Genomic DNA, 16677 nt, shown 5'->3' on the forward strand with positions numbered 1-16677 from the left:
TATCGTTTTTTTTTATTTTCTATTTTTTTTATTTTTATTTTTTTTCTAATTATTTTCTAGTTTTTTCCTTTTTAGATTTTTAGTTTTTACTTTTTCTAGGTTTTTTTCTTTTTTAGTTTTTATAGATATATAAAGAAGTAACATATCTATATATATAAAAATGAGTTGTCTGTGTGTGTGTGGGTCTGTCTGTCGGGTGACGTCATGTTTGTGTGTCGACTGACGTCATGTTTTCAACTGACGAAATTTCAGACCGGGACATCGGGACACAAATGACGACCGGGACACCGGCACATAGGTAATATAAATGACGACACTCAAAGAGAAAGCGACCGGGACAAAAGGAATGTTCGATTAGCAATCACCATCAACAAAGCACCGGGACACAAATGACGACCGGGACACAGGGAGTATAAATGACGACCAGGACATAAGTAAAAAAAACTAAAAAAACTAAAAAAGGTAAAAACTACAAAAAAACTAAAAAGAAAAAAAAACTAAAAACTAATAAAACAACTAAAAAAGCTAAAAAACTAAAAAAGAAAAAAAAAGAAAAAAGGAAAAAATGAAAAATAAAGGAGAAAAACAAAACTAAAAAACGAATGTATATACAGACCGGGACACCGGGATACAAATGACGACCGGGACACAGGGAATATAAACGACGACCGGGACACAGGGACACAACTACAACGGGGACGCCGGGGGGCACAGGGGGATATAAATGACGACCGGGACACCGGGACACAAGGAATCTACATATATAAAAATAAGTTGTCTGTGTGTGTGTGGGTCTGTCTGTCGGGTGACGTCATGTTTGTGTGTCGACTGACGTCATGTTTTCAACTGACGAAATTACAGACCGGGACATCGGGACACAAATGACGACCGGGACACCGGCACATAGGGAATATAAATGACGACACTCAAAGAGAAAGCGACCGGGACAAAAGGAATGTTCGATTAGCAATCACCATCAACAAAGCACCGGGACACAAATGACGACCGGGACACAGGGAGTATAAATGACGACCAGGACATAAGTAAAAAAAAACTAAAAAACTAAAAAAAAGGTAAAAAGTACAAAAAAACTAAAAAGAAAAAAAAACAGGGGGATATATAAATGACGATGGCGACACAGGGAATGGTCGATTAGCAATCACCATCAACAAAGCTCAAGGGCAATCATTAGAATCATGAGGTATAGATCTGAATACGAATTATTTTCCCATGGACCATTATATGTTGCATGTTCAAGAGTCGGTAAACCTGACAATCTATTTATATGCACAGACAATGGGACAGCAAAGAATGTTGTATATTCGCAAGTTTTACGTAGTTAAAAACATATATATATATATATATATATATATATATATATATATATATATACTAGCTGTTGGGGTGGCGCTTCGCGCCACCCCAACACCTAGTTGGTGGGGGCGCTTCGCGCCCCCCCCAAGCCCCCCCGCGCGCGTAAGTCGTTACGCGCCATAATAGTTACGCGCCATTGTAGTTGTGTCCCTATGTCCCACCTGTGAATATAGATAGATATATATATATGGTTTTAACTACGTAAAACTTGCGAATATACAACATTCTTTGCTGTCCCATTGTCTTTGCATATAAATAGATTGTCAGGTTTACCGACTCTTGAACATGCAACATATAATGGTCCATGGGAAAACAATCTGTATTCAGATCTATACCTCATGATTCTAATGATTGCCCTTGAGCTTTGTTGTCATTTACATCCCCCTGTTTCCCCCGGTGTCCCCGTTGTAGTTGTGTCCCTGTGTCCCGGTCGTCATTTATATTCCCTGTGTCCCGGGTCCCGGTCGTCATTTGTATCCCGGTGTCCCGGTCTGTATATACATTCGTTTTTTAGTTTTGTTTTTCTCCTTTATTTTTTTCCTTTTTTTTTCTTTTTTAGCTTATTTAGATTTTTAGATTTTTTAGTTTTTTTATTAGTTTTTAGTTTTTTTTTCTTTTTAATTTTTTTGTCCCGGTCGTCATTTATATCCCCCTGTTTCCCCCGGTGTCCCCGTTGTAGTTGTGTCCCTGTGTCCCGGTCGTCATTTATATTCCCTGTGTCCCGGTCGTCATTTATATTCCCTGTGTCCCGGTCGTCATTTGTATCCCGGTGTACCGGTCTGTATATACATTCGTTTTTTAGTTTTGTTTTTCTCCTTTATTTTTTTCCTTTTTTTTCTTTTTTAGTTTATTTAGATTTTTAGATTTTTTAGTTTTTTTATTAGTTTTTAGTTTTTTTTTCTTTTTAGTTTTTTTGTAGTTTTTACCTTCTTTTTAGTTTTGTTAATTTTTTTTTTACTTGTGTCCTGGTCGTCATTTATACTCCCTGTGTCCCGGTGCTTTGTTGATTGCTAATCGAACATTCCTTTTGTCCTGGTCGCTTTCTCTTTGAGTGTCGTCATTTATTTTTTTCTTTTTTAGTTCTTTTAGTTTTTACCTTTTTTAGTTTTTATTAGTTTTTAGTTTTTTTAGTTTTTTACCTTTTTTTAGTTTTTTTAGTTTTTTTAGTTTTTTAGCTTTTTTATTTTTTTTTATTAGTTTTTAGTTTTTTTGCAGTTTTTGCCTTTTTTTAGTTTTTTTAGTTTTTTAGCTTTTTTATTAGTTTTTAGTTTTTTTTGTAGTTTTTGCCTTTTTTTAGTTTTTTTAGTTTTTTAGCTTTTTTATTTTTTTTATTAGTTTTTAGTTTTTTTTGTAGTTTTTGCCTTTTTTTAGTTTTTTCAGTTTTGACGTCACCTGATCCAGTTTTTTCAGGTGACGTCACCTGATCCACGATCCACAGACAACTTATTTTTATATATATAGATAGTTTTTTTTTTACTTATGTCCTGGTCGTCATTTATACTCCCTGTGTCCCTGTGCTTTGTTGATTGCTAATCGAACATTCCTTTTGTCCTGGTCGCTTTCTCTTTGAGTGTCGTCATTTATTAGTTTTTTCCTTTTTTTTTAGTTTTTTATTGGTTTTTACCTTTATTTTAGCTTATTTTTCAGTTTTTTCCTTTTTTTAGTTTTTTTTTATTTTTTATTTTTTTTAGTTTTTTACCTTTTTTTAGTTTTTTTTTAGTTTTTTTAGTTTTTTAGCTTTTTTACTTTTTTTATTAGTTTTTAGTTTTTTTTTGTAGTTTTTGCCTTTTTTTAGTTTTTTCAGTTTTTTTTTTAGTTTTTTATTGGTTTTTACCTTTATAGTTTTTTTAGTTTTTTAGCTTTTTTATTTTTTTTATTAGTTTTTAGTTTTTTTTGTAGTTTTTGCCTTTTTTTAGTTTTTTCAGTTTTGACGTCACCTGATCCAGTTTTTTCAGGTGACGTCACCTGATCCACGATCCACAGACAACTTATTTTTATATATATAGATAGTTTTTTTTTTTACTTATGTCCTGGTCGTCATTTATACTCCCTGTGTCCCTGTGCTTTGTTGATTGCTAATCGAACATTCCTTTTGTCCTGGTCGCTTTCTCTTTGAGTGTCGTCATTTATTAGTTTTTTCCTTTTTTTTTTTAGTTTTTTATTGGTTTTTACCTTTATTTTAGCTTATTTTTCAGTTTTTTCCTTTTTTTTAGTTTTTTTTTATTTTTTATTTTTTTTAGTTTTTTACCTTTTTTTAGTTTTTTTTTAGTTTTTTTAGTTTTTTAGCTTTTTTACTTTTTTTATTAGTTTTTAGTTTTTTTTGTAGTTTTTGCCTTTTTTTAGTTTTTTCAGTTTTTTTTTTAGTTTTTTATTGGTTTTTACCTTTATAGTTTTTTTAGTTTTTTAGCTTTTTTATTTTTTTTATTAGTTTTTAGTTTTTTTTGTAGTTTTTGCCTTTTTTTAGTTTTTTCAGTTTTGACGTCACCTGATCCAGTTTTTTCAGGTGACGTCACCTGACACATCCATCCACACATCCACAGACAGACAGACAACTTATTTTTATATATATAGATATATATATATATATATATATATATATATATATAATATCTATATTCACAGGTGGGACATAGGGACACAACTGCAATGGTGCGTAACTAGTATGGCGCGTAACGACTTACGCGCGTGGGGGGCTTGGGGGGGGGCGCGAAGCGCCCCCACCAACTAGGTGTTGGGGCGGCGCGAAGCGCCACCCCAAAAGCTAGTATATAACTAAATATTTTAAGAATTAATTTGTTTTTCCCTTGAAATTAAAATCATCACTATTTTTTGTGATGAAAAGAAAACCTGTTTAAGATATGCATAGTTTTCAGTAAAACAAAAGTGATACTTTGCCTTTAGAGCGGTTTGGAAGAATTGTTAAAGCTTATTTTTAGGGATAAGCCTATTAAAGACTTCAACTACAAGAATTTTCCTCAATTACAAAACAAACCAGCATAACAACATTGCTTCAGTAAAGCCTTTGTAAATTCCTTCTCTAAAAACAGTTGATGATTTGCATAAGCTTTTGGCTTGACTGAAATTTCCCCTCTCATTGTTTTCATTGAACGAGAGAAATCACTAAGTAACAAGTACAAAATTAGTGTTACATCTTGCAAGTTCAAGAGACAAAACTACTCGAAGGGAAAAATCCTTGTTTTGAGGCTTTTCGAAATAGTCTACTAAAGAATAAGAAGAACGCATTTTGTAAGTCTAGGGAATTAAATTTAGAAGGGATAGATGAGAAAAATAATATCGTAACTTCTATGTAAAGTTTGGATGGGAATTGAGGGATCTTCTGGCTGATTCAAATGCAAATGTTTAGTAGAGACAAAAGAAAAAGAAATTTGTGAAGAATGAAAGAGATTTGAATACTTTTACATGTTTTAGCCCTCCCTAATTCTGAATTATATATTTTTAAGGCCTGAAAACTAGTAGAATTTAGTAATGAATGCGTTAGGTCTATAACAATATACAATTTACCGTCATCGTAGTTATCAAACGCTAAACACCAAACACTAGCCACTGTGCTTGATTTTCTGTCTGAAAGACAGCAAAAATTATTTGCTTTATACAAAGAGGACTGGGACTCAGAGTGGAGTAAAACAACCTGCGGTGCACCGCAAGGGACAAAACTGGCAGGAATTATATTTCTTACCATCATCAACTACTTGCAGATAGAACATAACGACAAATACAATTTGTCGACGATTCGTCACTCTTACTTGCCTATATTCTTCATGGCAATATCCCCGCCAAGCAATTCCCCGAAATCAGTTTCAGTCTACCAAGTTCACTGCGCTCCGGTACGAAATTGACTATTAACTCTCTTAAGTCAAAAATACTTAGACTGAACCCGCTGAAGAGAGACTTTGTCCCCCCTGAAGTTCCTTTCCTTGTTGTGAGTGAGGTGAAAATGTTAGGTGTCATTTTCTGACATTGATTGCATCTTTACTACGCCTATTAATAGTGTGACCCTTAAAGCTAATGCATCTCTGCAAACCCTTTCGAAAATGCGTCACATCGAGTGCAACACCCACAGTCTTCTTCGGGCATACCTGTGCTACGTACAAACCATACTTGAATACGCCTGTCCCGTCTGGGGCCCGTCAGTATCAAGAAACGCCTATCTAATGCAAGAACTGGAGTCAGTCCAAAAACCGGAAGCCAAGATCATCCTGAGTAATAGAGACCTTTCCTACCACGATGCCCTAGCAACCCTTGAATTCCAAAATTTGGAACTCCGTTTGGGTGACCTTATACTGAGATTTGGTAAAATGCTGCTGTCTAATCCTGCTCACCATGATATTTACCTCCAGTAGCCCCGACAGTCAGCCGTACGAGACAGAAGCTACAACCTGTGTCTGTGCGTGGTCTGATAAAACCGCTACCAGAACCCTTTCGTCCCTTTTTTTTACGTCTTTATATAATAGTGTATAATAATATGTTTTTTAGTTCAACATCAAATCAGCCATTGGAGCTGCGATTGTTATTTAAATAAACGTTTCTCTCCCTCTCTCTCTCTCTCTTTCTCTCTCTCTCTATCATTGCTTTCTTTGTGAACTTCGTTATCTTAAAATCATCATTGTGCTCGTCAATATCATCGTTGTCTTAAAAATAATTGGCACTATTATCTTGTCCTTTCACAAGCTATGAAACCTTTAAAAGATCTAAGGGTCTATGCTTCCTTCTTTTGGAGCTTCCTCATCAATGATAATTTTGGCAATTTTGATGGTTTTTTAACGGTTTGATGACCATTTTTCTTCATCACTAGCTGCCTAATTATGGTTTGTCGAGTTTTACCACTATCTTGAAGAGGTCAATAGATTCAGTGGTACAAAGTGAGTTCAAAATGGTCGGTCTGTACAAACAGGGTAATGCCTGACTGATTGACAAGCACATATTGTTTACTTACATACTGGCGGTTGCTTTTTAGTTTTTACTGGGAAATAATTTTTACAAAGATTGCTTCAAGACCTACTGTTTTTTCGTTTCAAAAAGCAAATAGTAAAAACACATATCTGTAGACTGTAGAAAAACTATTTTAAAATAGCTTCAGCCTGGATATTCAGCAAAAGTAATCATTTTTTAAAAAGAAAAAATAATCATTTGTATTTAAGTATGGATTCAAATAGTCGCTTATCCTCTAACTGCCGACAATTTGAGCCTTTTCTTGATGTCATGACGTCAAAACAGGTTCAATGCAGCCACCCTATGAAAAATACGAATTCTTTCCTTAAAGTCCTGACATATTCAGATCATTTTTGTGGTCAGTTTTCGCCGTTCCTTGTTTTCCAACATTAGATTTTATTGTCCATTTTCTTCCATCTTTATCTCAGAAAGTTCTTTCCACACATTTTCCTTTAGCAGTTTAGATTCATATGTCATCTCATTTAATTTCTTAAGACGTTATAGATAGCAAATACGTCTTTTCCAGTTTCGAACCACAGATAACTGTCAAAATTTTGTGTACAATTCAATGTGATTCTCGCTGTCGTTTCTTCCATATCTTTTTCTTTAGCTGTTGCGACTCTCACTTTCAATAGTTTTTTAATCACATTTATCTATGCTTCATTTTCACAGATCATTCCCTTAAATGACTTTGATTGAATGACTTTATTTTAAATGACTTTAATTGAAATTAGCACGTTCGCAAAATTACGTTTTTTTTGCTATTATACCTTCAACTTTTGCCTTGGCTTTTGTCATTATGAAAATATAACACTGAACCTTTGTTTTTTGAACAAAGGCTGATGCAATATCAGGTACTTGGCTAACGTCCTTATAAACTCTAATGCCTTAATTTATAGCTATATTATCACTTGAAGCTTTTATAAAATGTTGAACTTCAACTTTTGCCCAGGCTTATCTTTTGTCACTATGAAATACGTATCGCCGAAACTTTGTTTTTTTTTAACAAAGGCATGGTAAGTATTGATGACCTTATCGAAATGAAAATCCCAAACTCAATCATTATAACTACCATTTTCAGTTTTGGCACGTTTTGATTCTTGTGTCGCTTACCTTCAAACCCCTTTTTTCTTCCTTCATCATTTTCTTTCTTCATCATTACATCAGACAATTTGCCAATGCCCTTTGCTTTAGAAGCCCTTATTGGTTTAGTTTTCCCTAATGGTCCAGGTTGTAGATTTGTTAATTGTTCAGGTTGTGGGACAAAAATTTCGTTTTCTCCCAACGAATTATCATTTAGAACACTTTTAAATTTTTGTGGTTTTTTGGGTCTTGTCTCATTTGATAGTCCAGGTTGTTGATTTTCACAAATTGCGAATTTATTTTTTTTGGACTGTTTTTTTTTCGGTCTTATCACGTTTGATAGTTCAGGTGGTTCCAAAGAATCATCTTTTGTACTGTCATCGCTGTCATTTTCAATTTTGACGTGTTTTGATTCTCGCTATCACTTAACATCTAACCTCATTTCTTTTCTTCTTCATTTTGGATTTTTGTTACCTCCAACAATTTTCCAATGCCCCTTGGTATAGCTGCCCTTATTGGTCTAGTCTTCCATGATAGTCGAGGTTGTAGATTTGCTAATTGTTCAGGTGGTGGGACAAAAAGACTTCTTTTTCTTCCAATGAATTATTATCTATAACACTTGTAAATTTTCTTTTTTGTGTCTTTTCTCATTTGATGGCCCAGACTGTTGATTTTCATCCTTTGTGAATTTAATGCCAAAACCCTTTGCCTTAGCTGCCCTTATTGGTCTAGTATTACATGATGGTCCAGGTTGTGGATTTGTTTATTTTTCAGGTGGAGGTACAAAAAATTCATTTTCTTCCAACGAATTATCATATATTTGCATATTTGCATGTATTATATCTGCATATACTTTGACAAGGGATTACAACAATTCAAAGACCTTAAAAAAGAAAACAAAAAGTTTGAAGCTTAGTAGAAATTGTTGTTAGAAAACAAACTTGCGGTAATAATCAAATAACTTTGAATAGAACCAGTTTGAAAACAGACTAAATTGCGTAAACAGCAAAAAACTGGTAATTGGAAAAATATTTCTATATACTTTAACAAGGGATTACAACAATTCAAAAATCTTAAAAAAGAAAACCAAAAGTTTGAAGCTCAGTAAAAATCGTTGTTAGAAAAAGATCATTACTATACTTATTTTCTTATAAGTATAAGCAATGTCGTTTTAAGACATGAAAGAAGAGTTGAAAATATTTCTAAGTTCAGTGCAGAATTGCTAAAGTTATTTTGCAAACTGTAAAAAAATATTTAAGGTGCCTGAGCCTAACTTTAATGTTTTAATTAACTGGAAAAATACCTGAAAATTTTAAAATTGTTTTTTTTTGTTTGAACGCAGTTTTGAGCAGATCAAGTTATATAATGTCTGTAGGAAGGTCCAATAAATGAAAATTTGCAATAAATGATGATTCGATATTTTTTGCAAGGGATTACAACGATTCAAAAACCTTAAGAAAAGAAAACTAAAGGTTTCGAGCTTAGTACATATCGTGGTTAGAAATCGGATTAGCTTCAATATTCAAATATTTTTGAAAAGACTGCATTAGGAAAAGACATTAAATTGCGTAAAGAGCAAAACACTGGTAATTGCAAAAATATTTTTAGATATTTTAACAAGTAAAATATTTTTAGCTTATGTGGAAAATTGAAGATTTTCATGAATGGGAAACTTATTTTAAATTGCTTTTAATATATATTAAAAACTGGTAATTGCAAAAATATTTGCATAAATTTTGACAAGGGATTACTACAATTCAAAAACCTTAAAAATGAAAACCTTTTTGAACGCAACTAGTTACATAATGTCAGTAGGAAGGTGAAAAAGACGAAAATTTACAATGATCAAAAATGATGACTCTCCATTTTGACAAGGAATTACAACAATTCAAAAAACTTAAAAAATAAAACCAAAAGTTTAAAGCATAGTACATATCGTTGTTAGAAACTGGACCAGCTTCAATAATCAAATATCAAACAGTTCGTGGTAACGAACTGTAGTAAGGAGCGACCCGGCTCAATAGTAACCGAAACCCTAAATACGAAATTTTCATACCAGGATTATATAAAAAGAATTGCATTTTTATGCTGATTTTAAATATATAAGTTTCATTAAGTTTAGTCCTACGCATCAAAAGTTATGAGACTAAGAACATTTGCCTTATTTTAGAAAATAGGAGGAAACACCCCCTAAAAGTCATAGAATCTTAAATCACACCGAAAATCACACCATCAGATTTAGTGCATCAGTGAACCCTTCTGTAGAATTTTCAAGCTCCTATCTACAAAAATGTGCAATTTTGAATTTTTTTGCCAGAAGACAGATCGCTGATGCGTGTTTATTTGTTGTTTTTTTTCCCAGGGGTGATAGTGTCGACCCAGTGGTCCTAGAATGTCGTGAGAGGGATCATTCTAACGGAAACTAAAAGTTCTTGTGCCATTTTTAAGTGACCAAAAAATTGGAGGGCACCTAGGCCCCCAAAGTAACCGGATCAAAATTCTGAGATAGCCATTTCATTCACCATAGTCAAAAACTAGTTTTTTTTAACTGAAAGTAAGGAGCGGCATTAAAATTTAAAACGAACAGAAATTATTTCGTATATGAAAAGGGCTGCTTCCCCATCAACGCCCCGCTCTTTACGTTACGGTTTGGCTCTTTCTCTCAACTATACTTTTTAAAACAGTAAAAAACTTTAGCGTAAAGAGCGGGACATTGATGAGGAAGCAGCCCCTTTTGTATACGAAGTAATTTCTGTTCGTTTTAAATTTTAATGTCGCTCCTTACTTTCAGTTTCAAAAACTTGTTGTTCTTTATTTAATTTCTGAACGTTTTTGAATCAATTCATGTTTTGAATTTGGCTCTCCGCAGAGGAATAATTAAAACGAAATTTACATTTTTTGTTTTGTTTTGGCTAAATGGCTTTCTCATAGTCTTGATCGAATGATTTTGAGAAAAAAAGGAGTGGGGGAGGAAGCATAGTTGCCCTCCTGTTTTTTGGTTACTAACTAGAACTTTTAATTTTTTACAAATGTTTTTATTAGTAAAAGATATACGTAACTTATAAATTAGCTTACGTAACGAACTTTCGTATTCTCATGTTTTTATCACAATTATGAGGGGGGTCACCACCTCGTCAGTACCTCGTTCTTTACACTAAAGCTTAAATTTTGTCCCAATTCATTAAGAATGACCTCTGAATCACAAAAGCCATAGAATAAATAGTTGAAATTACTAAAAATACTTTAGCGTAAAGAGCGAAGTAATAGGAGGAGATAAGTCCCTCATATGTGTAATAATTTCTGTTCGTTTTAAGTTTTAATGCTGCTCCTTACTTCCAGTTGAAAAAACATTTTCATATTTATTTTTTCATTTTTTTTTAATAATGCTAGAAAATCCTGCGCTCCCTTCATAGAAATTTTCCCCCCATGACAAATACCTTGACGGAAGGTTCCCCCAACACACCCCCCTCTTCTCAACACCTCCCCCAACCAAAAAATCCCCCTGACAACGTCAGTACACTTTCCAATAACCATTACTATATGTAAGCACTGGTCAAAGTTTGTAACTTGTAGCCCCTCCCACGGGGACTGTGGGAGAGTAAGTGGTCCCCAAAGACATAGTTCTAAGGTTTTTTGACTACTTTGAATAAAGTGGCTATCTCAGAATTTTGATCCGTTGACTGTGGGAAAATAATTAATGTGGGAAGGGGCCTAGGTGCCCTCCATTTTTTTGGTCACTGAAAAAGGGCACTAGAACTTTTCATTTCTGTTAGAATGAGTCATCTCGCAACATTCTGGGACCACTGGGTCGATACGATCACCCCTGGAAAAACAACAACAAAAACACACAAACAAATAAACACGCATCCGTGACCTGCAAAATAAGGCAAATTTTCTCAGGCTCGTAACTTTTGATGGGTAAGACTAAACTTGATGAAACTTATATATTTAAAATCAGTATTAAAATGCAATTCTTTTGATGTAGCTATTGGTATCAAAATTTCATTTTTTAGAACTTTGGTTACTATTTAGCCGGGTCGCTCCTTCGTTACCTTCGTTACCGGGTCGCTCCTTCGTTACCACGAACTGTTTGATAGTAATGGTTATTGGGGAGTGTATATACGTTTTCGTGGATTTTGTTTTTTGGGGGGGATTTGAGGGAGGGGGGCTACGTGGGAAGATCTTTCCATGGAGGAATTTGTCATGGGGGAAGAAAATTTCAATGAAGGGGGCGCAGGATTTTCTAGCATTATTTAAAGAAAAACAATGAAAAAATAAATATGAAAAGTTTTTTCAACTGAAAGTAAGGAGCAGCATTAAAACTTAAAACGAACAGAAATTATTGCGCATATGAGGGGTTTACCTCCTCGTAATACCTCGCTCTTTACGCTAAAGTATTTTTAGTAATTTCAACTATTTATTCCACGGCCTTTGTGATTCAGTGGTCATTCTTAAGGAATTGGGACAAAATTTTAGCTTTAGTGTAAAGAGCAAGGTACTGACGAGGGGGTTCACCCCCTCATATACGCAATAAAAACATACGAATATAGAAGTGTTGCGTAAGTTAATTCGTAAGTTACGTATATTTTTTACTAATGAAAACGTTCGTAAAAAATTAAAAGTTCTAGGTGACTTTTTAAGTAATCCAAAAATTGAAGGGCAACTGGGCCTCCTCCCTCGCTCTTTTTTATCAATATCTTCCGATTAAAAATATGAGAAAGCCATTTAGCCAAAAAAATAATATAGAAAATTTGTTTCAATTATTTATGTGCGGAGAGCCAAAATCAAAACATACATTAATTAAAAAACATTCAGAAATCAAATAAAAAAACATTCTTTTTTAACTGCAAGTAAGGAGCGACATTAAAACTTAAAACGAACAGAAATTATTCCGTATATAGAAGGAGACCCATCCTTTTCGCCTCGCTCTTTACGCTAAAGTTTTTTATCGTTTTAAAAAGTAGAGTTGTAAGAAAGAGTCAAACTTTAGCTCAAAGAGCGAAGCGTTAAGGATGGATGAACTACTTCTATATACGGAATAATTTCTGTTCGTTTTAAGTTTTAATATAGCTCCTTACTTGCAGTTAAAAAACTTGTTTTTTTAATTTAATTAACTCCTTAGATCCAATTCATTTCGTCTTTTAGGACTGATGCCGCTCCTTACTTGCAGTTAAAAAAAACTTGTTTTTTTATTTAATCTTTTAACAGAGCCCGTATGAAAAGACACTAAATTGTGTAAAGAGTCAAAAACTGGTAGTTGCAGAAACATTTGAATATATTTTAAAAGGGATTACAACAATTCAAAAACCTTAAAAAACTGTTAGCATCATTCAAGAAGGGTGGCACATCTCAGTTCTAGTACTACACATTAGGGTCAGAAACATGCTAAAAATGCTGAGGAAGGGAAGGGGAGGAGGCAGCATTTTTATCGAGCGGCTGTTCACTTTTATTGATTGTTTTATTGACCGAAATTGCCTTTCAGTGATTTCACGACAATGTGGTAAAATGTTTGAAAAAGCTCATCCAGGTAAAGTCGGTAAAATTACAACACACTTCGTAAAATTCCATTTGTTTATGCTCTAGTTTTAAAAAATCAACTTTTATTGAAAAGTTTACTGACATCTCAGCTTCCTGATTTTTATGATATATTTTATCATTTTTTGATCCTGAAATGAAAACACTGTGGTTGGTTTGAGATAACTAACCAAAACCAGATGTTCGATTTTTGGAAAAATTCTAGTTTGATTAAATTTGGCCCTGTAAGCTACAAATTGATACAAAAAAGCAGAATGACAACTAAGTAAAGAAACAAACTGAAAATGGAGATAATAAATTAGTGTTGTCATGGCAAAAAAATCTCGAGAATTATTCAAAGAAAATCGAGCAATATTTTTACATCAGTTTCTCTGACAGGAGAATCTACTCCGTAAATCCTGGAACAAATCAGAAAATAAGCTACATGACACATAAAATGAATACAGACACTGCCACCTTAAGATACATAATTCTTCCAAAAAAGGCTGCAGCATTAACAACATGTCTGTATACATATACGCCAATGACAAAAAAAAAGGTTAAAGAAAAATTGAAAGAGAGTGATGAGCTTTGTTAAACCCTAAATTGAATGGAGATAAAGCTATGTAATAATCAAACAGTTCGTGGTAACGAACTGTTTTAAAAAACGGAGTTTTGATGCCAGTAGTTACATCAAAAGAATCGTATTTTATGCTGATGTTAAATATATGAGTTTCATCAAGTTTAATCTCACCAAATACGAGCCTGACGCGCTAATTTTTTTTTTTATTATTATCTTTTTTCCCAGGGGTGATCGTATTGAAGAGGGGCGAACCCCCTCATATACGTAATAAAAATATACAGATATAGAAGTTTGTTACGTAAGTTAATTCGTAAGTTACGTATATTTATTACTAATAAAAATATTCGTAAAAAAATTACAAGTTCTAGTTGCCTTTTTAAGTAACCAAAAATGGGAGAGCAACTAAGCCTCCTCCCCCACCCATTTTTTATCAAAATCGTCTGATCAAAACTATGAGAAAGCCATTTGGCCAAAAAAAAAATAATTAGCAAATTTCTTTTTGAATATCCATATGCGGTGAGCCAAAATCAAAACATGTATTAATTCAAAACCGTTCAGAAATTAAATAAAAAAAAAGTTCGTTTAACTGCAAGTAAAGAGCGACATTAAGACTTAAAATGAACACAAATTATTCCTTATATGAAAGGGGTTGTCCCCTCCTCAACCCCTTGCTCTTTATGGTAAAGTTTTTTATTGTTTTAAAAAGTAGAGTTGTGAGAAAGAGTCAAACTTTAGCCTAAAGAGTGAGGCGTGGAGGAGGGGACAACCCCTTTCATATACGGAATAATTTCTGTTCGTTTTAAGTTTTAATGTCGCTCCTTACTTGCAGCTAAGACAAACTTTTTTTTTTATTCAATTCAAACTTAATACGAACAGAGATTAAAATCATAAGCAGCGCAATAGCACTGCCTAAGTATAGTGGGTACAATGTATTAAGTTTTTGTTTTTTCATCAAGGCACTTTATATGAAAAGAGTTGCAATAGAAACTTAGACTTAGGCTTAGTCGATCGGAAACTGAAAGTTCTAATGCCCTCTTTAATAGTCAAATGTCATTGAAGGAAAACCCGCCCCGTTTCCAAAAACATTTTTCCCCTGAGACATGATGAAAAAAATTGAGATAGCCATCTTGTTCAGCATAGTTGAAAGGTCCAACAACTATGCTTCTGAGGTGACAACCCCACCCTAAAACCCTTAGGGAAAGAGTTGTAAGCATTGTAATTCACCCATTGCCTACACATAGTATTTGTTATCGGAACAGGGAAGAGGTACGTTTGACCTTTGGTGTTCAAAAAGGACAAGGGCATTCAGGTGAACCTTTCTGGGAACGTCGAGAGGAGTGTTGGGATAAATTAAATCACACCATGTGTATGTCATTGTCAAAAGGGTGTATCTCAGAAATTACTTAGGGTATTAAGTTGAAACTTTCATGGATTAATGAGGGGTATGATCAACTGACCAAAAGACAATATGTGCACGCTACTACTACTATTACTACTACTACTGCCACTACTACTACTACCACTAGGGTTGATTCTCGAGCATTTTTATTGGGGAGGCTAGAGGGGTCAATATCCGGACATTCAAGGGGCATCGGATATATAACAATGTTTTCTCCACATTATTGAGGAGCAACTACCCTCCCTTGCCCCCTTCAAATGATACTCCTGACTACTACTGCTACAGTAGCTGAAATGTTTTATTGATTTTCAATATGATAGACACTTTTTCATGTTCTAACAATTATGTTAAAAATATGTTGCATTTAGTAAATCACAACACCCTAACTATTGGGGCGTTGAGAGGAGAGGTTTTACACTCCGTCTCCGTTATGGGCATCACTGTAGAACCAAGCCGTCTGACAATAAAGCTACACACGCTCTTCCTCCGTCCCAAACTATTGAAAGCCTCCATCTTTACACCCTCCCAGTTTTTTTTTTAAAGTCACCCCTCTCAAGCATAGGCTTTAGAACCAAGCATGATTTACCCATACTACTACTTTAATTGCCACCACTGTTAGATTATTTTATGTTAAGTGACCTCTTCGTCAATTCTGTCTAAAACATCTGCAGAAAATTCAAAATTCAATCCATTTATTGTTTTTTTTTTCAATTATTTAATGATCAAGAATAATCGGGAACGACTTAACTATCATTTTTCATATTTTAAAAGCATCAGTAAACCCGTGTGACGATATCATTCATCGACATCTGTTTCAGTATTATTCTCCTCTTGAGATTCTTGTTTGTAATAGGTAGCAAGAAAGTTGCACATAGTAATGGAAATTATTGGATAAAGTTGGGAAAACCTAAAGCATAATACGAAGATTTTAGTTATATTGGGATAGCTTTAAGTATAAAAGTATTTTAGGAGCTAAATGTAACAAGAAACAATATTAAACTAATAGCTTGGCGATTTCATCGAACGATACAGTAGTACAGATAAAGCAGAACCTCTTCTTCGAAACCATTAATTTTGGTGACGTCAGCATATCTGAAACTACCAGTTGATTTGTTCCATTTTCAAGTACTACAACATCACTTGAAATATATAAAGTTCAACGTGCCTGCCACTAAAAAATAGACCTGGTGCAAATATGCTCTTGAGAAACGTGTAGGACATCTCCACTCTGCTTCAACATGTATCCAGTACCCCCAATTTCTACTGTGCTTTCGCCCTGTCTGTTGTCTCTGCCTTGTTGTTTCATGATTACACCCCAACATGGATTTGAGCTCTTAAGTCATTTTCTCAATTCATACCTCCCTCTGAAACGACAACATTTTTGTACAAAAAGATAAAAAGCACAATTACCCAAAGACATGGCTCATGAAAAAGTTAATATTTTGGAGCAAAAAGTTCGTATCACCCAAATATACGCAAGGGTACTTTTGGTATTGTCCACTATTTTCTGCGTCAAGCTTCGCGCTAAATGACCGTGGCAAAAGTGGCGAATTTTGTCCTATTATGGACTTGGTCACCATTCAAGGATAAAAAAATTTTAAATATAGAAGATTTGGTAATTCACACAAATGTAAAAAAAAATTACACAAAAAAAGTAATATGAAAAGGACTGTCCCCTCCTCAACATCCCGCTCTTTACGCTAATGTTTGACTCTTTGTCACATTTCTACTTTTTAAAACAATTAAAAACTCTAGCGTAAAGAGCGGGTCGTTG

At 34.0% G+C, this 16677-nt stretch overlaps 1 protein-coding gene and 1 long non-coding RNA gene across 3 annotated transcripts in view; one reads left to right on the forward strand and one right to left on the reverse strand.

Annotated features, from left to right (window-relative positions):
• LOC136041293 (limbic system-associated membrane protein-like) overlaps positions 1-16677 on the forward strand; it is a 255171-nt gene that overhangs the window by 38843 nt on the left and 199651 nt on the right. The gene's annotated exons all lie outside the window — the stretch shown is intronic.
• Positions 1-16677, reverse strand: part of LOC136041288 (uncharacterized) — an 88432-nt gene that overhangs the window by 25164 nt on the left and 46591 nt on the right. Inside the window, exon 3 of one of the 2 annotated variants that reach the window (XR_010620996.1) lies at positions 15854-16267. The exons of the other annotated variant lie outside the window; for it this stretch is intronic. This is a non-coding gene — a long non-coding RNA (uncharacterized LOC136041288). Of the gene's footprint in view, positions 1-15853; positions 16268-16677 lie in introns of those variants that run through there. 2 annotated transcript variants of the gene reach the window in all.

Source organism: Artemia franciscana, unplaced genomic scaffold, assembly GCF_032884065.1.
Source record: "Artemia franciscana unplaced genomic scaffold, ASM3288406v1 PGA_scaffold_131, whole genome shotgun sequence".
Lineage (NCBI taxonomy): Eukaryota > Metazoa > Arthropoda > Branchiopoda > Anostraca > Artemiidae > Artemia > Artemia franciscana.